General features: G+C 41.0%; 1 protein-coding gene across 1 annotated transcript in view; it reads left to right on the forward strand.

The window, feature by feature from the left end:
- Positions 1-27,243, forward strand: part of KCNF1 (potassium voltage-gated channel modifier subfamily F member 1) — a 96,813-nt gene extending 69,570 nt beyond the window's left edge. The window contains exon 2 of the mRNA XM_080390648.1: positions 9,128-27,243. The gene's annotated coding sequence lies outside the window, so the exon portion shown is untranslated. The remainder of the gene's footprint in view (positions 1-9,127) is intronic.
- Positions 27,244-27,699: the final 456 nt, after the last annotated feature.

Genomic DNA, 27,699 nt, shown 5'->3' on the forward strand with positions numbered 1-27,699 from the left:
TTTGACTGAGTCTGTACAATTAAATTAATGAATGCAAGGCATTTCCAGTGAACCCATCTCTAGACCCACAGAAACAGTGTCAGCCACTGCACTGAACTTCCCTGATGTCTGCAGCACGTAGGGAGCTCTGTAACACAACTGGTGTTTAATACCCTTCACCTTGGAACCAGGACTGGAACGGTCTGAAAATGTCCAAGTGCAGAAAAATCTGCATAACTGCCTGAATTTCTCCTGATTCCCCTGCTACCCAAATACTCCTCTTCGGACTCTGGTGGTTTGACCCTGGCTGAATGCCAGGTGCCCACCAAAGCCACCTCAACCAGGCAGAGGATGACGAAAATATAACAAAAGGCTCATGGGTTAAGATAAGGGCAGGGAGAGATCACTTTTACCATTACTGGCAAAACAGACTCAGCTTGGGGAAATTAGTTTAATTTATTACCATTTGAATCAGAAAAACACATTTCCCCCACCCCTCCCTTCTTCACAAGCTTAATTTAATTCCCGATTTCTCTTCCTCCTCCCCCTGAGCAGTGCAGGGGAACAGGGAGTGGGGGTTACGATTAGTTCGTCACAAGTTTCTGCTGCTCCTTCCTCCTCGGGTCCCTCCCATGGGAGACAGTTTTCCATGAACTTCTCCAGTGTGGGTCCTTCCCATGAGGTCGCAGCCCCCTTTGGGCATCCACCTGCTCTGGCGTGGGGTCTTCCATGGGCTGCATGGATATCTGCTCCACTGTGGACCTCCATGGGTTGAGGGGAACAGCCTGCATCACCATGGGCTTCACCATGGGCTGCAGGGGAATCTCTTCCCGGAGCACCTCCTGCCCTCCTTCCCTGACCCAGGCGTCTGCAGAGCTCTTACTCTCACATAGTCTCCCTCCTCTCTTCCATTGCAATTGTGTTGCATAGATATTTCTTTTTCCCTCCTTAACTGTGCTGTCCCAGGGGCGCTGCCACCGTCACTGACGGGCTGGGCCTTGGCCAGCGGCGGGTCCCTCTCGGAGCCGGCTGGCGCTGGCTCTGTCGGACATGGGGGAAGCTTCTGACAGTTTCTTACAGAAACCACCCCTGTGACCCCCCTGCTGCCAAAAGCCTTGCCATGCAAACCCACTACAGACTCCTGGGTGTATGAAGGAAACAGGTTCCACTTCCCATAAGAAGCTGGGAGCTCTGGGACAAAAATGCAGTACTCCTCTATAGGAAACTCATTGAGAAGAATTATGGAGAAACAAACAAGAGCTGCTATAATTTTAGTTGACCCCTTCTCACACAGAAGCTCCTCAGTTCACTGTGCAGAAAATTTCAGAGCACAGTGAGCAGGTCCAACTATCCTCTTGAGAAGTTACCCCGTAGGGCATCTGCCCTATGCAGCCAGCCCAGGCTGCTTCTAGAAAACTTTGAATCTTTAATACAGCCTGCAATGTACAGAGTTAAAATTCGAAGGGACCAACTTCTAGTTCCTTACTAACAGCAACTTCAGCTGTAAATCTGGGATTAGTCCAGGTTTAACACCGAATAGCTGCCTGCAGAATCTGATTCAATAGCCTTAATTTAATAACCCACTCAAGGGTAGATTGGTGACAACTGCTAAGACTGTAGGTGAAATGGAGCCTGTTTCTAGCTTCCTGGATACCATGAAGGGTAGAACTTAATAAAGTGGAAATTGCTTTTAGAAGTGTGGGAGACGGCTGCAGTAGTTAGTGACACACAGCATTAGTTTCAGGGAAGTGATAGGCACGTAACACATCAGCTCACACCACACTCTGGATGGCGTGTTACAGCCACCTTGGCTTTGGAGACAGCATCACACTCAGGGAGAAACAGCCATCTACAGCTAGGTTTTTATTGGTGGACTGCCATATATGTATGTGATTTGAAGACACATTAAAAAAAAATCAAAATTCTGGGAAATGCTAAAATACCGTTACTGTCTGCTGTCGTGCATGCAGGAGAGCTGCCCCTTGCTGCAGGTATGGCACCAGACACACAGGGTTAATTGGTTAATTGAAATGTCCTGTCTGGTCTGTGCATGGGTTGGGGGGAATGTGAACATGTGGAGGTAGAGCCAGCTCCTCTCAAACAAAAGCAGGGGTGAGAGCCATGCAGCACAGCCCCTCTGTCCCTGGCTCTGCTAAGGGCACTCATTGCTAAGGTCCTTTTTGCAGCTGAAGCTGACAGCGATGCTGTTTCAGTAACCCTTTAGGCATCTATCTTTTTGCCTAATGGGCTGCTTGAATCTACCTGATAAAAAGGCTTAAGAGGAGAAACTAAGACCATGTCGTTCTCAGTCCCAGATATTCTCTCAATCTATACTGATTTTTCAAATAACTACCCCAAAGCTCACCTGAGACTGAATGAAAGAGTGACAAACAGGTGTTTGTTAAAACAGAGCATTCAATTGTCCATAAAAGTAAGGCTTAAGAGAGATTAATCAACTACTAACCATACTGAAAGACTCAACAATCTCCACAACCCTCTTCCAGCCACATCTGCATTGCCAGATGTGCTAAAACAAATAGGATGGTATGTCCTGTGAGTTATGCTAGGCAGAAGTGTGTCCTCCTTCCTCCAAGTCAACACAGCCATCAGTCCTACATCCGCTGATGAACCTCACAACTTCTTAGTCACACAGGTAGGACAGTTACTGGTCACACACACAGGAGGATGCATTTGCTACCCATCCATGTTTCTGAGGATTTGGCTCACTGTCCATTCAAATATCACTGCATTTTGACTGTCCATTTATGACAGGCTGTCCATTTATGAATATCAACATTTCCTTCCACACCAGCTTTCATGAGACACTTTCCCTTTGAGACAGAAGATCCTTAGTGATGTGAGGAATAAGTTCTGCGCTGCCTGGTGTAAATCAAACTTCACCAAGAGTTGCAGTAACATAGCACTAATGTGAAAGATAGCTCAGGGCAATGAATATTAAATATACTTGCTTCAGCCATAGGTATCCCAGTAAAACCAAAATTGGTTTCTCTTCCAGCAATGAACCATATTAGGCTTAAATGTAGTGGGAGCTTTGCTTGCCTTAGGAACATCACAGGGAATGATGCAGCCAAGTGAGCCAGGGTAATGCACGAGGCAGGTTCACATATATCACTAAGAGCAAAATCATAGAGAGGTCTGAGAGCTCCAGGGAAAGCTGTGCCATTTAATTGTTTCTTTTCTTGTTGCTTTCATATGTAGATGAGAAACCTGCCAGTGTCTGAAAGCTGCTTTTTGTCTTCCCATGTAAGGGGAGACTTGAATATTTTTTTTTTTTTTTTTTTTTTTTTTTTGTGCTGAGAGTCAAGTACTGCTAAATCATCCTGGTCAGTTAAAGATATACAATAGAAGCAGAAAGGAAATGAAATCTTAAAAGGAATCTAAGTAGAGGAATTCCTTTAAAAATAAAATCTCAAGACAGAAAGGAAGAGTGAGTGCTATGTTGCATATGCCTACAAGAATACTGAAGCACTCAGAGGCTGACCCTAATGCTTTGCTTTTTGGTTTAAGCATGAAATGTTGTGGTTCCCTGTGCTATAACGGAATAACCTGTATGCTATGCAGTGGTTAAACATCTTAAAAAATGAAAATTATCTGTATTCATTAGAGCCTGTGCTAGAGCTCACAAATTCTGTGTTAGAGCTCACAAAATGGTGGAAACTCAGGCAAGCAATCACTGGACAAAGGCAACAAATGGCTCAATGCTGCAAAGGAAGTTTTAGAAAACCTTCTGGCAGCCTCAGCTTCCTTTGCTGTGCATGAGACAAACTGCAGCTTCAATTGCTGTAACAGCGTTACAGGGAAATTCTTTATCACTACCATGCACTCCGCTGATCCCAAACAATGTTTCCACTGCATTACCATTATCAGCTTTACAAAGTCAGTGTTTTCCAGGCTTACAAGCATAGTAAACCATGGCAATTTTATGCAATACCCACAATATGAAGTAGCTGTAGCTAGCTGTTGGTCAATGTTGATTTTTTTTTTAATTAGTTTTACAGTGCAAATGATACACCACAAATATTCTTTGCCATATTCACATAAATGAGGTATCCATTGCCATACATTGATTTTAACTTCTCATATCCCTGAAGTCTCAGCTTGTCCATTATCAGCCAGTGAAGAATTAACCCTTGTATCCTAGCCTAGAGCAGATTAACCACCATGAAATACTACATGCTATTTTTGTTTTTCCCTTTTTGTTCCGTCAGGGTTACTCCATAATCGGACAGCTGTTGTCACTAACATATTTTTCATTCAGCCTTGTTTTTCATACCTTAATTTCAGTCTATTACACTTCATTATTTTGTTTCAGTAAACGGAAATGATTCATCTCTCCTGTTGCTCACACCCTGGTACGCTTGCAGATGACTAGTGCACTCCCACTAGCTGCAGCTCTCTGCACTGTGTCAGTTCACTGGGGCAGGCTGAGAACATGCCTAGGAGAGAAAACACTTCAAGACTTCATTGTTGGCCAGTCATGCCCCCAAACCCCCACTTATGCATCAAAATAAAACTCTGTCTTATATGTGGAATGCTGAAAAGTTGCAAGGTCTGTGTGCAGCAGCCATGTCTGATTTAGCCGAACATTTTCACACGTGTTTAAATTCCCCTCCCCTTGAGAGGACTGGAACCCTCTGAAACAATCTTGCTGGGGAGAGATTGCTTGAAATGCGTGCTTATGTGCTTTGCTGATCAGATGTGCTCATGTTAAACCTTACATGGCAAAAAATGGATGTTTCTGAACTGCATCCAAGCGGGCACCAGTAATTTTCTTCTCACGGCCACCAGTTGGGCATCAGCACAATGGGACCGTGATTGGTCCCTGCAGGGGCTGCTGCAATATAAATGAGAATGATTTTCTGTTCATGAATAGCAGATAAAGTGTCATCCTACTGCTTGAGAAGTGAAATATCTAGAAGACATCCTGACCTTTGCATCCCCTTGACTTTGTAGAAACATTACTAAATGCAAATGTGTTTTGGTACAATACAAAAACCCCTAATTCCTTCACTATTTAGCAGGCAAAATTCAAGCAGAGAGGAGATAAAACATGCATCCTCCCCTGGGTTTTTGCTTGGGAATGGCCACTGGCCAGCTGGACACCTCTCGCTTGTTTGCAGAGGAAACAAATCACACCCTCGCTTGCCAGCAGGTCCCTCTATTTCTACTGGTTGTCACAGTAATAAATCAATTGCTGCTGCAAAACACAGCTCCTATCCAACTCATGGGGAATCTGTAAACTCTCTGCAACACAAATGTCAACCAGTTGTTGGCCATGCTTTCAGGCTGGAGTAGTTATTGTTTGCCAGTTAGTTATTTGTATTGGAACAGTAAATTTCATTTGCAAAAGCCATTACCATTTGGACCCATTTACCTTAGAAGCAAATTAATTGCTGCTGTACGACATCATCGCTGTTGTGACTCACCTAGGGCATATTCGTACTGCCTTGGCTGGAGGAGTGAACATCAGCTGCCAGCTGGACTTTGTCCTTGCACTCTGCAGTTGTTATTGTCTGCCTCACGTTGGGGCTTTTACCATCAAGACTGTTCACATGAGACTTCAGCAACTCAAAGATGCATTAAAATGAGCTGCTCCCATATATGATGTGACTTGTCCACGCAAAGTGGCTGCAAAATGCTTCTGAGTTGGGGAGAAAAATGTAAAGGCAGTATAAAGGTCCACAGTGAGCAGATCGGAGCTGGCTGGGGGGAGTGTATGTGTGCTGCTGGAACAGTTCTTGGCTCAGCCACCCAAGGGTGGCCAGGTGAGGCACCCAAGTCTCTCTTCTTCCCTCCACTCATCTGGCTGCCCTCTAAGCATCAGCTCGTGGTGAGCAAGCAGGTGGGTGGCAAAGGGTTGTTGTGTCTGACATTCCCCTAAGAGGTCTGTCCCTTCCTACTCACTGTACAGAAAAATACCATTGCCCAAATACCATGAGGCTCCAAGTACAAGAGACATTGTAGGAGGTGAATAAACCAGCCTAGAAGACAAGAACATCCTTCTCTTAGCTAAACCCAAGGGTTGCCAAAGGGTTTTATGAAAAAGAATACTTTTTCAATTGTAGTGTTGTAGATAGCTCCAGTGTGACAATGTTTGGGTCTGTGATTGGGACCTGGAAGTGTCAGTGCACGTAACATTAACACTTGGCTATGCTAAGCCAGTCATTTAATAACATCTGCCATCCTGAAAAGCTCATGGCTCTCAATGTTCAGGATTTTTAGAAGGAACATAGTAAAGTCTTTTTCAACATGAACTAAAGAAGTTGCAACTATTTGTAAGCAAACTGGCTGCTGAAATCTGTATGTAAATTAGAGCACCTCAATAGGTCACAAACAGCTCTGTCACATCCACCAAGGGACATAATGCAAGCTAACTGGATTCCTCTACATTTCTTACTGTTCCATTTCATGGTATGCTCCCTTCTGATGTTTCTGGGGTTAGCTTGCTCATGCAGACTGGTGCATTTTGTAGACCAAAAATCTGGATTTTGAGCAGCAAGGCAAAGAGATTATGGAGCAGTCCAACACTGCTGATTCTTGGGCAGTCCGCAATTAGAAGTGGAGTGCAACAAACTGACCTAAAATCCCGAATTTCAACCTAATTCAGTGTTATACCAATCCAAGACACATCATATTCTGCAATAACGGCAGCTGCAACAAAATGTGATGGATCTGTCTGTACATCAGTCCTGTGATAGGAAGAAGCCATTTCCAGCTGCGGTGGGAAGGAAAGGACCTTGGCAGTAGGCTGGAAACATGCCTTACGTGAGGTTTTACACAAGGACCCCCACTTGCAGCCCAGTGCTGCAGCTTCTTCTGCTCAGGGAATGTATGAGGGGCTTCCCCGTGCTGCGCTATGGGTATGTGAGAAAATGTTTTGTGAAAATGTGATTGATTCCCACTGAATAGCCAAATAGGGAGGGTGTTGGATATTTGGGATGAGTGTCTCTGGGTACAGGTTCATTTTTAAACAGAGACTAAAATCACACAGCTCTTTTCATCCTTCATTTGATTCTATTGCTTCCTCTTCTGTTTGGACAATAGCACTGCTATGATTTAACGGTAAAGAATAGTTACTTCAGTGAAAGATCGCCAGCATTCAGTTGTCGACTCATCTGCCTCATTCTGATCTAGGTAACAAAAGGCACACACCATCCCAGTGGGCCACATCCTCTGTCATGAGAGGGATCTTCCATATCTTCAGTGATGCATGTTTAATGAAGCATCCCTTAATGTAACTAAAAAAAAAAAATGAAAAGCAACTCAAATCTGTTTGGGTTTTGAGGGTTTTTTTGGTCACAAAATGCTACTAAAACACTTCAAGGCTTTTCACTGTCATGTTTTGCTAATCAGTGTATACCATTTTGCTGGGGGAAAAAAATCACTGCTGCTGGCAGAGACTACAAAACAAATGCAAACATAATTCAAAGTAAATTATTTTCTGGTGAAAACTGATAAAGGCAGAGCAAGAAACAAATGTGTGGCAAATTGGTCTCATTTAACCATCATCCATTTGAGCACATTTGAATGCAAGTTTTGCACGCAGGCTGTTTATGCTTATAGGATGAAAGCGTGGATATGTGACAGTGAAAGACACATAGAGCTGAGACAAGTTACAGGGCAGGACAATTGAAGCAGGACAATTCCCATACAATGAGGTACGTGATGGCTGCTGCAATGCTACAGTCACTAAGCAGCAGGGTGAAGAAAAGGCGGATCACCATGTGTGGTTTTAGAGACTCAACAACTGTCATAGAGCAGGAATTATTTAATGTCTGAAAAATCTGCGTTAAATTAAAAAAAAATAATAAAATTACCGGTCTTTTTTTAGTTTGACCAAGATATAGTTTAGAGATGGCTTGATCAGATACTAGCATGGCAAGGAAGCTCCAGGTAGCTGAGGGGTTGTTAATGTAAAAGAAAAAAAGGACAAAATGTGGAAGTGTAGCACACTCAAAGGAGATGTGTAAGATAAAAGCAAGTCATTTTACCATGGAAGCAACTCATTTTGGATGGGAAGATTTTGCCATCTGGACTCTTGGCTACATAATATTCCAAAAGACACAACCATGGAGGAGTAAGTCACTCAAACGTTAGTATGCAGTGTACCTGAGATGATGAGGGTGTCCCGCCTGGCCTGGCACGGAAAGGGTGTGTATTTTCCATAAGTGCTGCTCTGTGTCTGCCAGTCCCAGGCAGATGTAGGGCATCACATGGGGTAACAGACTCCCAAGAATCTTCAAGTGAATGGAGCTACAGTCAGCACTGTCACTGGAGCCTACCGCCATTCTGGCGGGGTAGCAACTTTCAGGTGTCCAGCGCACTGGCATCTATTGCCAGCTGAGACAACAGTGTCATTTAGGTTGGAAGAGACCTGAAATCACCTAGTCAGTCTCTCTGCTCAAGAAGGGTCAGTCAGAGCAGGTTGTCCAGGACCATATCCAGACAGGATAAGGGGTCTTAGACATCTGCAAGGAATGGCATATATACTCTAGGGAACACATGAATCTTTCTGAAGTGCCTCCAAGAGGCCAAGAAAGGTGCTTCACAGCACCTGAAACGATACCAGCTGTCTGTTTGGGCAACTGAGTCCCACCTCTTCTGTCTGCTTAAGGGTGGTCTATGCAACTGAAGTTGCATGCTAGGCTCCACTGTTGGCATCGACCAGATCTCCACTGACTGGAGGGAAATGAGGCGGTTGCACGCTTATAGACATCAGTACTGGGGTGTCTTAACCCTGACTTGAACCCTTACCTCTGCTGTCTGCCTGCCTGTCTTGCTTCCCGAGTTTGTAAGTTGTGTGGAGAGGTACAGAGGACTTTGCTGAGGGCACAGCTGGTGAATCGTCTTTTATCAAAAAAATGCACAGGTGAATAGTCTTCTTTAACAAAAGAGCCATAGAATGAGTTTCTCCCTTGCTGCTTGGTTAAAAAAAAATAAATTACATGCAAGTAAAGGTGATTTAAACAGATGGTCCCGTGTTCTGTGACACAGACATGGTGTCATGCCCTTTCAGGCTTCCCCATTAGATCAGGGGCTGCCTGGGTCTGGCTGCTGGAGCCAAGCCTGTAAATCCTGTCCCCAGATCATCAAGCTAATATACCAACATCTGTTTCTGAACTCACAGATCGAAAAAGGACTTGTGCCAGTTGTGTCAGTTGGAAATGTGATAAAAATCAGAAATGGGCCATGCGTTCTGGCACTGAAACAGAAACAACCATGGCAGCAGAATGGTGGCCGTTCTCCAAAATGGAAGCGACACTCAGGCAGCTCCTCCAGCCTCGAATGCAGCCTGTAATCCTGGCAAAGTGATCATTGCTCAGCACAGCTCCCCTTTTTGTTCTGCCACCCTGAAGAGCCTGCAGCTTCAGATCCTCGGTCCCTCATGTGAACGAAACGGCATTATAAACTGTGCTGTCACCTCTTATTTTGGAAATGTAAATTCAAGGCTTTTTCCACGATGACTGACAACAGTGTGGTTAATGCTTTCCAGCTGATGAGACTAGACCAAGCTTTTCAGAAATTGTTAACATTTTTTGCAGTCTGAAAGGAGATCTAGCTTCCAGGTTTTCATATTGACTCCTGAATGATAAAGCATGAATGGTATTTTCATAAACTAACTCAGCACCAAATTTTACTCTGTTACAATACTTAAAGATTGCTTCTAACAGTACAAAGTCCTCTTCCTTAACATTTTAACAAAAGTGCTGTCTTGTCTAGCATTCTCTGGAAAGCTTCTCATGCATATTCAAATTGAACAAACAAAACTGCGCATTAATTCCAATGTTACTATGCTATGTTTTCAATAGGAGTGAAGATCAGTTGGTATAGCTGACAACTGAATTCAGTATTCTTACTACAGGCAAAATAACTAAATCATGTGGTTTCACTGAATCATCTGAATAAAAATAAAAGACTAACTACCCACACAGCTCAGCTAACAACCTATCAAGATGCACTCCCATGTTTATTATTGAAATAAATCTGTTATTTAAATTCAGTGGCAAAATATTTGCAAACACTTATTCCATTATTGCATGCTCATTTTTTTATCATAAGATGCATCAGATGAAGCTCGTGTAATGGTGTAGTTCCATGACGTTCAGTGCCACACATAAGTTTAGCATCATATTCTCTAGTCCTCGCTGTGCCCCTGCATAGAAATGGTGTGACTTCATCTCCCGTTTATTACAGATGGAGTGACAGACACAGATTTTACTACTGTCAAAATAGCATTAACACTTGTTAGTAGTTGGGTACTAAAATGCCATGAACTTATCCCTCCATCAGACTGCCTGGTATGGTGTTATGTTGCAGAAAAGATACTGTCATTGGCATGTTACTGGGAAGAGCAGAAACATCAAAGCTGCAGCACAGTGGCTGAAGAAAAAAATGAATCCTATTCATCAACCTGAAAAATCCCTTCTAAAACAAAACATCTTCAAGAGCCAGCGCAGTTGCACCTTTACAGCTAAGGACAATAAGACAAGTTAATGTGCATGAGAGAGAGAGCAATTGCTACCCAGCCAGGCTCGACAGGAACATGAAAGGACATATTGCTAGTTAGTATGAAAGCAAAGGAACAGAGCAGGTAGGAGTAGCACAGGGTTTAGAAGTGTAATAGGGAGCAGAAGAGTGAAAAGCAGTACAGAGAGAAGCGCTGCAGAATAGAGGCGAAAGGGGAGGGGATGAGAGACCATTTCCATTTTTATACTGTTCTGTCTTCACACAAAGCTCCATTTTTCACTTTCCTTTGAGTAACTTTAATTCAATATGATGAAAGTCCCTTCAGTACTTTTAGCACGGCCAGTCATTTGCTAAAGACAAATCCAGTTGGAACAGCGATGATGCATACAGCCTATGTATGTCCATATATACACATACGTATGTATGAATACAGCCTTGCATAATTAATAAAAAATACTTGTAAGTACTTTCAGAAAAGTTTGTTACAGCTATATACAGAATAATCTTGTAATAAATAGATTCACTATTGGCACACCTGTAAGTTAACGTATATTTACATATTTCACCTTTGTGTTTATGTACAAAATATTTTTTCTATTGATGGTTACTTTCTGTGTGTTGCTGAAAAGGTCCATCTGCAAAGTGCCACCCGTTTACAGTCGAGTCTGACAACAAGAAAGCTATGAAGTCAACTCAGTAACAAGCTTCAATCTATTCACATTTCTCTCAGAATTAACCTGTCAGGACTTTACTTTTTCCACAACCAGCACAGAACTGACTCACTTAATTGGAAAAATTTCAGCACAAAAAGATATTGAATGATTCTGAAAATTAATGGCTATATGTCTTATCCCTTTAATTTCCAGTTGGTAATTCTTTCTAGTGAGTCCTACAGGAACAGTCTCAGTGAAACTGGATACATGAATAATTTTTAATGATACAAAATCATTGTTATTCTCATTGATATAGTGCTCTTCCTCTGATGGCTTCTGATGGGTATGTGTAGGAAAACCAAGGAAACTGCAGCAAAGGTGTGGGTTATGAGTCAAAATAATATTTTTGTACAAGATATTCTATCTAGTTTATTTCCTAATTCTTCAGAAACTTAAACACTTGGTTTAATTCCTACCAAGTAATCCAAGGTCAGAGGTGGCATTATAAATCACTACAGTAAACATTTTCACTTCAAAACCTCTGTGAGATAAGAACTGACCTCTGGCTTCCAATCTTACAGTTAAGCAGCTGGAAAAAGAGTTAATAATTTGTTTTGAAGATCTGTGAAATGTAAAGGAACCTCCGTTCACTTATTTTATCAGTTATATAAAAGCTATTGATGCCAAGTGTTCTGAAACGCACGGATGAAATGCTAAGTAAAAGTTAGATATAAACATTATTGCTTTCCCTGGAAGGAAAGTGCAACCTTTCTGTCTTTAATATAAGGGGACAACATGCCTGGATTTTCACAAAGGAACATCGGAAGTGCTTTGGTGTCCGACTGTCCTGGTGGTGGAAGGGGAATCCAAGCTCTCCCCTCCCTGTGCTGGCATGGGCATGCATGTGCTGATGCCTGGTGCTGGTGCCCAGCACTGGTGCCCAGCCTTGCACAAGCCAAGGAGATGGCAGGTGGCTGTTTGGCTACATAAGCCACCATAAAAGTCTTTCATCTCCTCTCCCTAAGCAAAGGCATGTGCCCAGGAGAGTTGTTCCAGCCATATCCAGCCTGCTGACTGGCACCAGGAGAGCTCTGCTCTGCTAAGGGTTTAGCCCCCCATTCCGCTCTTGTTCCAGCTGCACTGACACAAATTGCCTTTCAATCTGGACTTCAGGGATGTCCCAGCTTTTCTGATCCATAGTTACTTCCGGGCAATTCCAGCAAAGCTAAACACTGAGTCAAAACAAAAAGTCTAAGGGAGAAGATGAGGGGAAAAAATGTCCTGAGAAGCTGCACTGGTAATTCAGCTCTTGCAGTCATCTGTGAAAAAGAGACTGTCATGAATGAACTTTTCTCACTTTAGACACAGACAGAAATCAAAAGGCAGCTTTTCCTGCAAGGAGACAGCCCTGGCTGTGATTTGGGGCCACCCTCAGCCCATGGGATAATGGAACTCCTCTTCTCCAAACTGTCAGGGGAAGGCCCCAGAGAAACGGGCACATGTGAGAAACCTTCCTTGACTCTAAACAAGCAGAAATATTTCTTTGTGACTTCAAGGTAGTCTATGTTTTCCCGAGGTTTTTGCCCTACTTGACGTAGCATTTGTAACACCACAACGAAAGGTGGTGATGCGTACTGCTGGAACGAGAGGGGAACATTTTGCCTATTACCAGCTCAACTCTTCAACTCATACATCCATCGCCTACTTCTTCCCACAGTGATGAATATCATTCACCCCATTTTTGAAAGGGACAAACAGGGATAGTGAATCACCAAAAGGCCTTGCCTAGACTCCATGAAGCTCCTGACAGCCCACTTCTCCAGCTGGCTGAGGTCTCTACGAACTGCAGCCCTATCCTCCAGTGCAGAGACTTCTCCTCCCAGTTTGGTATCATCTGCAATTCCTCCCTCCTTCAGTGGTGAGGCTAAGGTAGACCTCTGAGATAACTTTCCAGATGCCATTTAAAAATAAAAGACAGAGAAGGCATTATCCTTTTCATGCATCTTGCCACCCTGAGGGCCTTAGGAAGAGACTTCTTTTGCAGATGAGCCTGGAAGTAGCTTTAAGCATTCCTGCCTTGCATGCATGCTTGTGCCCTGTCCTGAGAAGCCTTTACCTGCACTGGGGTACTGAGATGTTCAGCCTCCCACTGAGGGCCTTTATTGACTTGCTAGAAAGAAGAAGCAATTTCAAAAGCCTTTTTTCATGCACCTATTGACTTTCACATCACTCTTTTAAAGGATTATTGGATCTTCAGATAGTGACTAATGATGTTATTACTAAAGAATTCATTAATCCTGAAAAATGTCTGCCATCCATGGAGTTCAGAAAAGAAACTGAAAAGAACACATTGCAGGAAAAACAAGTGTAATGTTCTTAATGAAATCCAGGAAGATAGTTATTACAAGCAATGCATCTTAGGGAGTGATAATAGATTTTGCTTTCTTAACAGTGCTGAGAGGTTAGCTCTATGAATAGCAAGAGAAAGGAATAGTATAAGAATGTACAAGAGAGAAACACAAGTTTAAGACCTTGTTTCTGCAATTATTTCTGCAGACCTCTAGGCCTGATATATTAAGACATTGACAAATTTGGGGAAGTCCAGTGGAGGCCACCAGGATTGTCAGGGCTGGAGCACTTGCCCTGCAAGCAGAGGTGGAGGGAGCTGGGCTTGTTCAGCCTGGATGAAGGAAAACTTCAGGAGAGTCTCACAGCAGCCTGGCCCTGTCTGAATGCAGGGTTATTGAGGGGGTGAGCTGGATTCCTCACAACAATGTACAGCAGGAGAATGAGAGGCAGGGTCATAAATTGAAAGAATAGATTCCAGCTGGACATAAGGAAGGAAGATCACTGAGGACAGTCAGGCACTGGATCAGGCTGCCTGGAGAGCTTGTGCAGTCTCCATCCTTGGAGAGTTCAAGACACAAGTGGACAAAGCCCTGAGCAGCCTGGTAAGGTCTCAGCTTGGATTAGCTTGGATCAGGGGTACCTGAGGTCCACCCCAAAGTGTCTGATTCTGTGATTCTACTTCCCTTTGCGTAGCAGTTTGCTAGGACTTCTAAAGGAAATCATTACTCTAAACATCAATATGTTTTATCTTTACTGCTTTAACTATGTCTTTCTTTACAATGAAATAAGCCAACTTGCCAGTCCATATTCATCTATCCAGATGATAAGAACCTAGAGACAACCATAAAACCACCAGGGAAAAAAAGAAGGTGTGCTACTTACTAAGTACAAGACTAAATCCTCTCACAGCCTGTCCCCTAGCACAAGGATAGGTTTTTACATTATGAGGTACAACATCCTGGGAAAGGAGTAATGACTACAAGCAACAATTCCTAACAATTCCTGCAAGTGGAATGAAAATCCCACACAAGCCTGTCTGATCTCTTCTGCCTAGGCACTCCCATTCATACTAATCTATTCCAAAGATCACATTACTCCTTCACTGCAAGCACCTCCATTCACACAGGCACTCGTCCAGAATTATGTTGAGAACATATTGCAGAAGTGCTGCATTTCAGAGCTAAAAAACATGTGCTAAACCAGACAGACATTTCCAAGAAGAGAACACATGCATGAAGTTTAAACTACTCTGTACATGACAGAAAAATCAATGTTCTCTTCAGGACTACATCCCTAACCTTTTTGCAACCATATCTACAGGGTGAAAGGCTTCTAGGCCATCAGAAAAGATTGTGCTTCCTGTGCTTACAGCAAGAGCATATTGTTGTCTGTAAGCAATGCATGTTGTTTTGTTTTTTTTTTAAATTATTTATTTTAGCACAAATATGGTTATGAAATTTATTAACATAGCACATTAATGAGCTTGAGCTGGCTACGTACATTACATTTTCATGTTCATTATGAAAACTCATGTCAACTGAAATATATGCATACACTTAAAATGTAGAGAACTATTTGCAAATGAAATACTGAAAACAGGTTTAAAGATAAAATATTGTTATAAATCCACAGAAGAAAGTTTTACCTGAATTACTGACTCGGGTTCCTGAGACAAAGAACCAGAGAAGCCCGTAGAATCTTGTCAGTGAGAAGTCTGACCTGGTTTTGCCTCAGAATTGGAAGGCCACCTACTCAAATTTTATACTGGTATGGAGATGCAATGCATTTCCAAAGGCAAAGCGTCTTCAGCTTGTACAAATGAACAAGTATGAAGATACAGTGTAATTCTAAAGGCAGAGTTGTTTGTACAAATAAAGGAATAGCTGTCCATAGAGTAATGTAAGACTAGGTGCATTTATTCTGGAGGACTTTGTTTTATTAATTTTATTTATACTGATTTTGGAAGTGCTCAAGAAATGTGAGTGTGCTTGGGATCCTTTAGTTTCTGTCTCTTTTATTCTTCTAGTATTGTGGACAAGCAGGGGAAAAGAAAAGTATTTCCTGAAAGCAAAAGCAAAAGTGAAAAAAAAATCTTTCCTGAAAAGAAAAGCAAAACTGACTAATTCATACAGAGTATTATGATCTAGCTACCAGAGCAAAACCTAAAACCTAAATGAAAAAATAACACCAGAGATTCCATTTCTGGGATGGAACGATCTCATGACTGAACAATTCAATACATATGACTTGTAACTTCTGTACATGGGTCTGTCATCTTTTAAAACGCCATTAAGCCTCAGTGTCAAAATACCTATTAAGAAAGTGGCTGTTGTTGAGAAAGAGATAATAAAAATCAGGTAGATTAATGAACTATATGGGAAGCCTCACTCCAGAAATAATGAAGCTCATAAACTGAGCTTTGCCATTTACATCCACATCCTAAATCAACTAAGCACTTTAATACACTCAACTCTGACCAAAAGCCATTTAACAGCCATGGAAAGCATCATTCAGAACTTAATAAAATTTTGTATACACTCAATCTGTTATAATAGGTCATATATAAACAGAAAGCAAAGTTTCAAACAATGTTACTTTCCTTCTTCCTTCAGAAACATTGAATATCTAGGAAACAGGACAGTGGACTTTTGGCTTCCTATACTTCCATGGAGATCCCTAATCAGGCCCACATGGTCCATTTGTACAAAGGATCATGTTCAGATAACAAGTGGGGATAGGATTTTGTGCATGGTAGGAATATACACTAGACAGTAAGCCTGCAGTTATAGGTCATAAATAATCTCATGGATCTGTAGTCACTCCAGAGCCTGCCAAAAGCAATTGCTTCTGGACTGCTAAGGCTTCCAAACCCACCTACTCAATGCCTAAAACTGACACTTGCGCATCTGGACCAACATTATGGCAATATGAAAATAGTATCGTCTGTGTTAATAAGCATCCACTAATATCCCTGGCCATTGATTTCTGCTATCACTTTAGATTATAATTTTATTTTGGTTATTGGATTTTGGAAAAGGATTAAGTAGGTAAGAAGCTGGTGTTTGAAATAATCATTTGAGATGAAAACCAGAAACAACGAAAAATTCTGTAGCTACTCACAATATTCACAATGATTTTCAAACAATTGACAGTTACAAACACAATAAATAACGCTCTTATCTCTTTAATATGGATGTGAAAATACATACATTCAATAACTGATTTTTATTTGCTGTATAATCACTATTTCTTGTTCAAATGAGAGACCATTTTGAATGTAATGGAAGCTAAAAATTATCAGATTTGGGCAAAACAGAAACATTCTTGGAATGTAATTCACAGCAAAATCAAAACATTAAGGTAGCTGAAGTGATGCACTGTAACAACCTGTTCAAACAACAAACTCTCAAATAACCAATGGAATGTTAAAATGGAAAACAACAAAACAGGGTTTTTTTTTTGCCGCTGTTTGAATTCCATGAGAAAAATCAGCACCACATTTTAAACTTACATCTAATGAGAATTAATAAAATAACAGAAGAAATACTTTCACAATCTCAAGATAGAATTACATCTTTGCATCAGTTAACACAATTTTCTTTTACTCATATTGTCCTAAATAGTCTAGGTTTTTTCCATACAAATAAACTTTCAGAAATATAATCTCATTTGCTTCCAAGTGAAATGTTATTCAAGACTGGATGCTGAACTAGCTGGAGCATTAATTTGTAAAAGTTATAATTTTAGGGGTTTGTGCTGTAAGACATGCCTTTTATTTCCATTCAGATAACTACTAGAAACTATTAAATTATGAACTGCTGAAATGGCTGAAATTGTGAGGACCTCAAGACACTCACTCAGGCCAGTGGAATATTTGGGTTCTCTTCAGTTGCCTTCAGATCAAGCCCTTAACCCAGCACCTAAGCTCCTGAGATCATTCCAACCTCCTCCTGTGGCCCATCCTTAATGTGATTCTCATCCCTTGAAGACATCAGCCATAAGTCAAGTCCTTTCTCACTTGAGAACTAATATCCCAGGTTACTGTGTACTTACTAGATGTATCACCTGTCTCAGCTGCACACTATTGCATGGGTTAAACTCAGTCCTAGGTGACACAAGGGAAAATTCATGCTAGTGGAGATTTGACCCTGTTTCTCTATGCCTCAGTTCACTAATTTGCTAAATGAGAAATCATGGTATCTATCCCTAAGTAAACTGAAATGTTTAATGATGCATTTAAACAGGTTTTAAATTCCAAGTTGTATGAATAGGCAAAATTACCAAAGAGACCATGAAATAAAATCCTGCCAAAATTCTGTTTGCATCATTTAAAATGATTTAATTCTATAATGCTAAAATAGGTATACCCAAGCTCCAAGAAAATAGGCAGCTCAGTAAAGGAGAGAGTAGGAGCAAGCCTTTTATGAGAAAGGCTCACTCATTTCTAATGCGAGGAATAAACCAAAATTGAGAGGCATTAGGAATGCTCACCTGGGCTTTGCTCCTTTACAACGCTGGTGGACCTACCTGTCTTTTAATTGAATTCATCAGTACAAAGGGATAACATTACTTCATTACTTTTTAAACATTCACTTGTAAGTTTACCTTTGACATTTATTTCCAACTTACATCATTATATTTAAAAATCAATCCTGATTTCCCCAGTGCCATACAAAAGAAGAGAGCTGGAACATTTTTAAACGGAGTAAATTGATTCTTTACTGGAGAGCTAATAACATGTTTTCCACCTTATCCCTCTGTGCTTTTTTTATTCCTGGACTGTCTCAAGAACCCCACCATTTCTCAACAAGATTGTATTTCTAACCTCTTTCTACAAAATGAGCCAAACATTTTTCCACAGAACAGGAGCAAAATGTTTGCATTAAGATAAGAACAGCTTTCCACAAAAAGCTTCTACTCAGACACGAACTAGCTGGGGATAATTTATAAACCACTGCAAAAGCTATAAAAATTTTATTCTGTTTAGACAACTAGTTTCATTTTTTTCTGTGTTCAGGTTTAATTCTGCCCTCATTAAAATGGCCATTTTTGCTATTCTCTTACTTGATGAACAGAGATAATCTGGCACAATCTTTGCATCAGATGGCAGCAATATCTGTCTTGAAGGCCATGCCCAGCCTGCAGCTGCTCTGTTGGGTGCTGACAGATGAGTCCTCAGTCCCCAGCCTGTGATGTTCTCCAAGCAGTCACTGATTTAGGTGGCTGATGGGCAATGGAGGTGGTCACCAAGCTACTGCACCTCCACACTGCAGTGTGGCCACTGCTGTTGGCATAAGTAAACTCCCTGCCAGCCCCTCTGCAACCTATATGTAAATATGTAAAGAAGAAATACTTAGCAGCCAGCCCAGGGTAGATCCCAAGAGTCCAACTATGAAACCACCAGGAAGCCCACAGTGGTCTGATATTTTTCCAGAGACCAGAGCTATTTAAATATGAAGAAGTGATCACTTTGCTCCTGTCTAACACTGTGACTCAGCAGTGGGACAGCTGTGCCTGGTGATAGTCTGGCAGACGCAGCCGATCTGCTTCCCTGGTGTGGGATGACTGACCATGTGCGAACTGCTGGCAGGAGGCAGCTTGGCTGCACATCAAGCAGGTGCCAGACATGAAGGGGATGGAAAAAACAAGGGATGCTGCCTAGAAAAATAATGGGGGCTTTAGTTCACCTCGTGCAGGCTCAGGGGTCACCTCCACATGGCACAGCAATAATTTAAGGCAGTTGTAGCTGGTTTATGAGCATGTGCTTCAGAGATGCACACTGGGCAACAAGTCACGGTAGCTCTGGGAACAAAGGAACCAGAAAAAAAGCAGAGAAATGGTCTATTCTACAACCTCAGTTTGCAAGGACAGATGCAGTAAAACAGACATAACATTAGGGCTCTGTGTTTATTTCCTTCAGATTACAGTGAAACGTAAAGATAAGGCTTAGGTTCATGGGAACTGTGTCTGGCTGGACCTGTACCAGCTGCCTGATGTGCTTACTTAAGAGTAATGTGGTCTAGATTAATTTCTCAGAGACTGTTTTATGTGAATACCAGAGGAGTGCTATGCAGAATCACCAAGCAAGGATACTGACACTGCCAAAACAAATGTGCAAGAGACCTAACAAAAGCGGTTCTTTGCCAGTATTTTCCCCAAATGCAAAACCAACGCTGGTTAAATGACATGTGACAAGTGTGCAAAATGTGCAGGGTCACTTGTAAGACAGTTAATTCTGAGCCCTCTTCCTGGAGGAGGTACAAATTTCTCATTGCCTATATAGAGCAAGAATTACTTTTGCTACTTCATGCTAGTTTCACGCATCAAACAAATTTGGGTTAGGTAGGTGATGGCAGCGGGAAGAAGGCAAGGTGAAATGACCACCCGGTTCCTTGCTCTGGAAATTAGGGCTGGGTGTCCTTACTGAGGTGCACAGATAAGTCTTCTTCTATCACAGGATCAGACTGGCAGAGTAAGTTGTCCAGGCTAGTGTTTAGCCCACACATCCTCAGAATGCATATTTATACATGGAGTACCTGACTTTGAGAGCCAGAGGTGGTTTGGCTACAGATATATACCTGGTTTGGGGAGTTGGGGAAGGCAGGGGACACAGGTCAAGTCATAATATCAAGAGAAATTCTTTCTTGGTTCATCTCCTATTCTTCTCTGCTCAGAATCATAGCATGTTTAACTGGATCCTTCCAGCCTATAGCAACAAACCTAAGTTATAATATTCTTAATTGCTTTTTTTTTCTTCTCCCCCAGCTGGCAGATGGACCTGTACCATATCAGCAATGCTTTGTGTTGTGCTTGCAAGAATGATAATAGAAACAACAAAATTATTTTATTTCCTGCTCTGTGCACCCTGCAAAGAAAGCTCAGTAAGCAGCATTTGGTCTTTATTTATTTTCATTTTCGGCTCCTGGCTGAGATAAGACATTATTTCTGCTGTATTTTGTTTGCTTTTATTATATGGTGTTCTGAATTCTCTCTTTTAACTGTCACAAAGAATGCTTTTTTGGAAACAAGCCGAGCCTGCTGAAGCTTTGCTATGGATGTGGAAAGGCAAAGGATGCTGTGGGACAGCACACAACAAAGCATGCTTGTAGGGTTTACTGTCAGGGATAAAAGACAACTTCTATCATATGTATCAGCCAAGAAATGCGTCCATCTGGGCATGGATATAATGAAGATATTAGTTAGAATTGCCTACCTTTAGAGGTAAGCTAAATATTCAACTCAAATCAGAGCACCCTCAAGTGTAGCCTCACATTCAGTAATGAATTTCACCATTCTAACAACTGCAGAATCAGCATAAGTCTTTTTTTCCTTCTTGCTACTTTATTGGGTTGTGGAGAAGCATTTCAGAGTTGTATTTTTGCCCAACTTATGGAATGAACCTGCCATCATATTTTTGGATATATGTATCATTGTCATGTCCCTCTGAAAAGAGTATCAGACCAGGAAATACGAGGTATGTCCAAATTCAAGTTTTAAAAACTTCAAAGACTGAAAAATGTTAAGAGATGGTCCAGGTAACTTGCTAAGTGTTGGTGTGTTACACTTGGTTAAGGAAAAAAAAAGGGGCAGAATTGACTTCAAGAGGTTTTGGTATGAAATATTTTGATCTGACCCTACCAGTCCTCCTACAGAGAAGTCAGGCTAAATAGTCCCTTCTGATAGGAGAGAACATTAGCTTCTAATTATTATGTAATGTTTTATATAAAAAATGCAGGTTTTTTCCTGAGGTACTTTCAGTATCGCATAATTGTATCCTTCTCAAACATTATGTTGCAGAAGGAAAAATTGTTTTCTCCTTTATAACCCTTACAGTCTGAGGCTGCATGTGAAAATACAATGTGCAAATGCATGAGAAGTTTGCAGAAGGGGACTAAAAAAAATTGCTAGTTCCATTAGGGTGACTTTGATTTTAGCATTATTTTCTTTTTCAGTGAGCAGCCTGATGAAGAGAGAGTCACAGCAGACAGCATGGAGTGCTATGCTGTGGCCTGAAGAAGGCTGTGAGGGAGCATGAAATTAGTTCAGCTTGTGTTTGTGCTAAATAACATTAATCTAAATACATTTTTAGTGGGGGAAAAAAACCCAGGGTGGGGCCTTTTCAGCCTTTGAGCAATACAACTGATTATGGCTCTGCTTCTGGAGCTGTGGTTGAGTCACCTGGGAGAACCCAGGGCTGCGGTTTTCAGTGCTCTCCCGAGGAAATGCAGGGTGCTGCCTCCTCCTGGGGAGTGAAACGGTGGTGAACCATCATCCATGGAGGCTTCAGTGGAATGGGAAATCAACCCGAAGGGACCTTCTGCCTCTCAAAGACAGCTTGAAACTACTGGCCTGCCTTTAGGGCTGTTAGCATTTTACAGGCTATGCGTTAGTGAATTTGAATCCAGACCTTTCCTTAATATGTCCAGTTAGTTACGCAAATCCCGAGGCTTCTATATGGTTCCTTTCTCAATTAGGCAAACTGCAAGTGCCTGTATGGGTCAGAAGAGGCAGAGTTCAATTCACACCACTGGAGATGGAAGCACCAGATTCAAAGTTCACACCCAGATCCGCTATTAAGGGATTTCACGGCATTTCATACGGGAATGGATTTTGTTTTTAACCATCCATCGCCTCCTGGCTGAAAATGTACATTTTCTTTATCTGCCTTGCTCTTACATTATTTGCAGGTACCATTTAATCTCTTGGTGAGTGATTTCTCCCAACTTAGGTAAACATAAACAGAAATTTTCCCCTGGAGTCATAGAGGTCTGCTCTTGTTTCTGTCTTCTTCAGTGGTTGAACTCTTTCCATTCAAGTTAGTGTTCGCTGAATTTCCATGCAAAGCAGAAAGGATATAGACAAAAAAAAAACAAAATAAAATTATCCATGCTTCTATTTTTTCTGGTGGTGTTCTCCCGCTCACCTTAGCTGAGAAGGAGGGTGGTGCCCACAAGAGGATTAAAGAGCAGCTGTAGGTAGCGCACAATTGCTCAGAGACTCTGCCTCCCTGCAGGTGGGACTAGAAAAGCATCACAGATCTGTCTTCACTGCCACTTTGTACAAACTGGCAGGGGCTGCACCCTGTAACAACCCCCTTAGTCCCCCTGGTAAATCTGGAGCTGGCAAGCTCTCCCTCCTCAGACACTGGTGAGGAGAAACTCTGGTTCCTTTGAGCTCACGTGCTTTCGTGCATCCTTTATAATTCACAAGCCAGGTCCTACACAAGCCAAACAGCAAGGAAGGTCTTTGTCACACCAACTTCTTTGGCAGTAGGAGGATCTGGGGATGGCTCCGTTCACTGCCAAGTTTGGAGGTGTTGCAGGGGAAGAGTACGTGAGGGCATAGTTAGCAATGGACATGTAGACCTAAAATTCTGCAGGAATGGGATCAGAGTGCAGGGATTTTTATAAAAAGAGGAAAATAAAGCAATCCAGCGCGTCTCACAAAATTAGTTAAAGTCCTAAAAAACTTGTACTAAAAGTGAGGTGAGGTCCATTCAGTAGGAAACATAAGCAGTATTGTCCTAGGCTAAACCTAAGAGCATCCAAATCTTCCCATTCTAGTACCTAGGAACCCACTATTATTATTATTGCTGTTGTTGTTGTTGTTATTGTTATTATTATTATTAATCATCATCATTGTCGTCATTGTCATCATTATTAATTACTGCTAATTCCTACCATGTTTATCTAAGCAAATCATCCCAGTTATTTCTTTTCCAAACTTCTTAAGTGCTCCATCTCCTCTGCAGTGCACAGCATTTCCATCTCCCACGAGGACTGACATGCACAAAGGTACTTACTGCTGTTCAAAGCATTTGTCTCACAAAGCCTTTCACAGGAAGAGAAATCTCAGTTCTTCTGATATTTGTCTACTCCACTGTGGAAGCTCCTCTGCAGCAGGGAGGGTCATATCAAGGGCAAATTTTCTGCTCCTTGTTACCTAAAATTTTGTAGTGATATTGAATATTCATATTTGCATGTATGCTGGTATGATGTGCAGAACATATTGGCTAGTATCTGTCCCTTATCAATTCACTCTCAGCTACCCCAAAAATTAGGAACTTGAAGCCATTTCCTAACTAAGGCTCTTACTTTAAACATAGTTTCAAAAAAAACAGTTAACAACTCACTTCCGGTGTAATGAGCACCGGATTCATTAAATAAACACTAGGTTACACAAATCCATATTTATGACTCTGCAGCAAACAGAAATCTAAAGTAATGTTTTGAAATGAATCACAAGAAGCTAGACAAATATTGCATGGGTAGAAGGTAAATATATACCACAGAAAGAATGGTGACTCCACTCTGTCCTCATGGTAAAAACATGAGGAAAAATAACACTGAACTATTAACAAACTGTCATATTGATGTGGACACAGCAAGGCAAATGTCATAACATCTTTTGTAAAGCACTCTACATTAATTGACAAACAAGATGTTCTGTTTCTCCACTATATTCGGAAGGTTATTATTAAAAACGTTAATTGAAAATGACAAAACCTATTACCAAAAATTACTTGAAGATTTTTTTATTTTTTTTTTTAATCCCTGGCTCCATATTCTATCTCCCTCCCAGGAGGATTCAAGGTCCACAAAATCCTTGGTAGCATAGCAATTTTCTTGTCATCCTCTCCATTTGGAGGTGATTATTTGGGGCAATATAATTAGAGGTTTTGCGTACAAACAACAGTAATATGCGATTGAAAATTTAAACTGGGAGATTTCAGGGGAAGGAGTGTTTAATGAAAATGTGCTGTGCTCAATTCAGCCATCAAAAAGATTTCAAAATGGACTTTTTCTTTCTTTCATCTGAACAGGACTAAAAGACATGCCACAATTCAAAAGGTCCAAAGGCAGAAATGAAGAAAGGAAAACAAAAGAAAACCCAACTAAATAAATGGCCCATCATCAAGCCTTAAAAATTAGTTTTGCCTCACAGAAGCATAGGCTATAGCAAAAATTAATGAGTAGGTTCAACACAAATGCAGTTGCCACTCCTAATCTGCTCATTAAATTTATATACTACATGCTATGCAAAACATGCCTGTAGAAGTTGCCTCTCTCATCTCCCGCTTTGCTTGTTTTCTTCCACTGGTGCTGTTGAACGTGAAATGGAATTCTCTGGAGGAAAGGTCTAAAGGCTTCTTGTTTTTACCATGCATCTTGTGTCCTGGTAAATGTAATGCCTTGTGTCATGGACAGCCAGTCACAGCTCCTGGGCTGTCCTGCATTGCCAATGGTAAATAACCACAAAGGAATATGCAGAAATGTTCTCTTGTACCCCAAAATGTGTGTTGGGTTTTTGATTTCCTAGAGATCCATAACCAACATCCAGTGGGCTCTGCAAGTGGAGGGCATCTGGGAAACATGAATTTACTCTCCCTCGTAAATCAGAAGAATCCAGTTAGATTGAGCAGCACTATTCCATGTGTGCTGCAAACAGTATGGAAAGAGAATTGTTTCATTAGTGTGGAAGCTCACTTATGTTCTGTTGATAATGTTCTTGGGTATTTCCCTAGTACATGGTTCATTAATACTGAATTTAACTGAAATTTTAGTTAAACTTTATTTTCCAGCTTACACCTTGTAACTTAATCAATATGCACATTGATATGTGCTTACAACGCTACCCTAGTATGATGTACATGCAAAACCTCTGAACTTGCTTTCCATATAGCTGAATCTTAGCTGAAGCTAAAAATGCCTAGTACTTTCAAAAGCAGCAACTGCTCTGTCAATTCAGCATTGTGTTTCAAAACAGATCGCTCTGACTGTGTAATCCATCATATGTATTGAAGTAGGTCAATATAAATTGTAAGAAGTAGCTAGAAATTTAGATATGACTTGTTTACCCTGATTTGTACAGAGAATTAGGAAAAGGAATTTGTCAATTTAAAACATTTTTTTCTGTCATTAATAGAAATCATCAAGGTTATTTTCCTGTGGAGTTGTATAGAAAAGAAACCTAATGGAGTCCTTGCCTCTTGCGGTCATTAAATCTGTGTGTTTGGTGAGCTGCATTATTAAATAACTGATGAACCATTGAAATGTCTGGGTACAAACTGAGTTGTACATCTATTGCATTAACTACTGTACATGTAAACAAACAATATTGCCCATGCCAGAAAGCTTACAATCCAAAAAAAAAACACTTAAGAAGGGTACAGAGACAACTTGTCAACCTGGAGGAGGCTGTCAGTTTAAAAACAGGTCCTTCAGTGGTTTTGATTTCTTTGCAGATGATCTAGGGTACAGTCTTAAACCCAGAAAAGTCAGTAAAGTATTCCCATTGACTACAGCAGGCTATGAACCTCAAAAGAAAGAAGAAAGAAAGGCAGGAAGGAAGGGAGGGAGGGAGGGAGGGAGGGAAGAAAGACAGAAAGACAAGAAAGGAAGAAAGAAAGGAAGAGAGAAATAAAGAAATGGAGGAAGAAAGGGAGGGAGGGAGGGAGGGAGGGAGGAAGGAAGGAAAAAGAAGAGAGAAATAAAGAAATAGAGGAAGAAAGGGAGGGAGGGAGGGAGGGAGGAAGGAAGGAAGGAAGGAAGGAAGGAAGGAAGGAAGGAAGGAAGGAAGGAAGGAAGGAAGGAAGGAAGGAAGGAAGGAACTTAGGATTTCCCTTCTACCTATTCTGTAAAGCCTACTTTAATGTCATCCTAAAGAGAACAAGTCATTTTCATTTTATTAAGAATTATATCAAAGCAATAATGAGTAGTTTGATCCCAGTGCGAGAGAAGATTTTACCTCTTACTTAATCTCTTTCAGTTAATAACAGTCGTATTTTCAAAGTAAGAAACTAGAAATTCTCTGTGACCATTCTGTATAACAGCCATAAGTTTGTTTTTATTTCTGCAGGGACAATAAATTGGAACCTTTTATCAACCACTATTTATCTCCTCTTTTTATGAGGATGCAAGTAAGTAATTATCAGTGAAGTTCAATGATCAAGGCACTGCATAAATTTGCAGTAGAAACTAATCCTGACTAATTAATTTGACTAAATGTATGGTTTAAAATAATCCTCAATGCCAGTAGTTCTTTCTCAATCATTTGCTTTTATCTTAGAATTTAATATTTCTTTCATGTTTGTTGTCTGCAGTTACACCCAAAGGAGTCACTTTTACCTGGAAATTTCATGATGTTTTGTAAATACAGGTGCAGACACAAATAGACAAAAGCAAATACTCTATTGCTATAGAAGAGCAGTTTCATGAGAGTAGTGAGCTAATGCCAACAATCTTTAGGAAATTTGGTGAAGGCAATTAAGGAATGAGTTTAGGAGACATAACGGATGGAACTGAATCAATATAGGTCTCTGCCACAGCTGTGAGGAAGTTGTCCCCTGCGTATTCTTGGGGGGGAGGAAAAGGGAAAGATGGGTTCTGTACAGCGGTGTTACACTGGGTGTTCATTAACTTGTTTATATAATTTTTGGCTCTTTTATTTTGAACAGTTTTTTGGCCGTTTTAAACCTTCATTCTGTATATTAATTTTGTTGTCATAATTTTTCAAACTCCTCCAAGACATACGCATAAGCCTGAAAAAACCTCAAATGTACATGCAGAATGAGTGATTTTAATATTAATGTTAATTGCCATAGTGAGTTGAACGCTCTGCTGTGTTGCATTTGACCCCTGGAGCCCAGACTGAGCCTCAGGACCCACACCCTGTGGTCTGGGCAAGGACCCATCACTCTATTTGACAAACTCTCAATTGAGGGACCAATAAAAACAAAACAAAACAAAACAAAACAAAACAAAACAAAACAAAAACAACAACCATCACAAACTAAAGGTGTTTTAAATGTTGAGGGCATAAGTAGCTGTGTCAAAGTCTAGAGGTTTCAAAAGCATTCTCCCACTGAGAGCTGAGTGCGTGAGTGCTGGCAGGGGCACTAAATTGCTTCTCATATTTACCCTTCAACAAGTGTATGAGTTGTCTGGCACATTGAAAAATCCGCAAGATTCATACAGAAAACTGGCAAAACACTACCCCAAGTTGTATTCCAGTGGATAGAAAGAAGTACAATCCTTTCAACTGATGTTTCCGATGCAAAAGCAGGTAAGTACCCAAGTACTGTACTCCATATTCAAACAAGTAGTGGGGCTTTTTCATCTTCCTCTTTTTTTTCCAGAATATAAGCAAACTTACGTTGTCATTGTTATGAATTTGTAACAAATACATATTTGGTTTTGAAAAAAAAAAGTTTAATTATAAAATAAACATA

The sequence above is a fragment of the Falco punctatus genome, assembly GCF_963210335.1.
Source record: "Falco punctatus genome assembly, chromosome: 5".
Lineage (NCBI taxonomy): Eukaryota > Metazoa > Chordata > Aves > Falconiformes > Falconidae > Falco > Falco punctatus.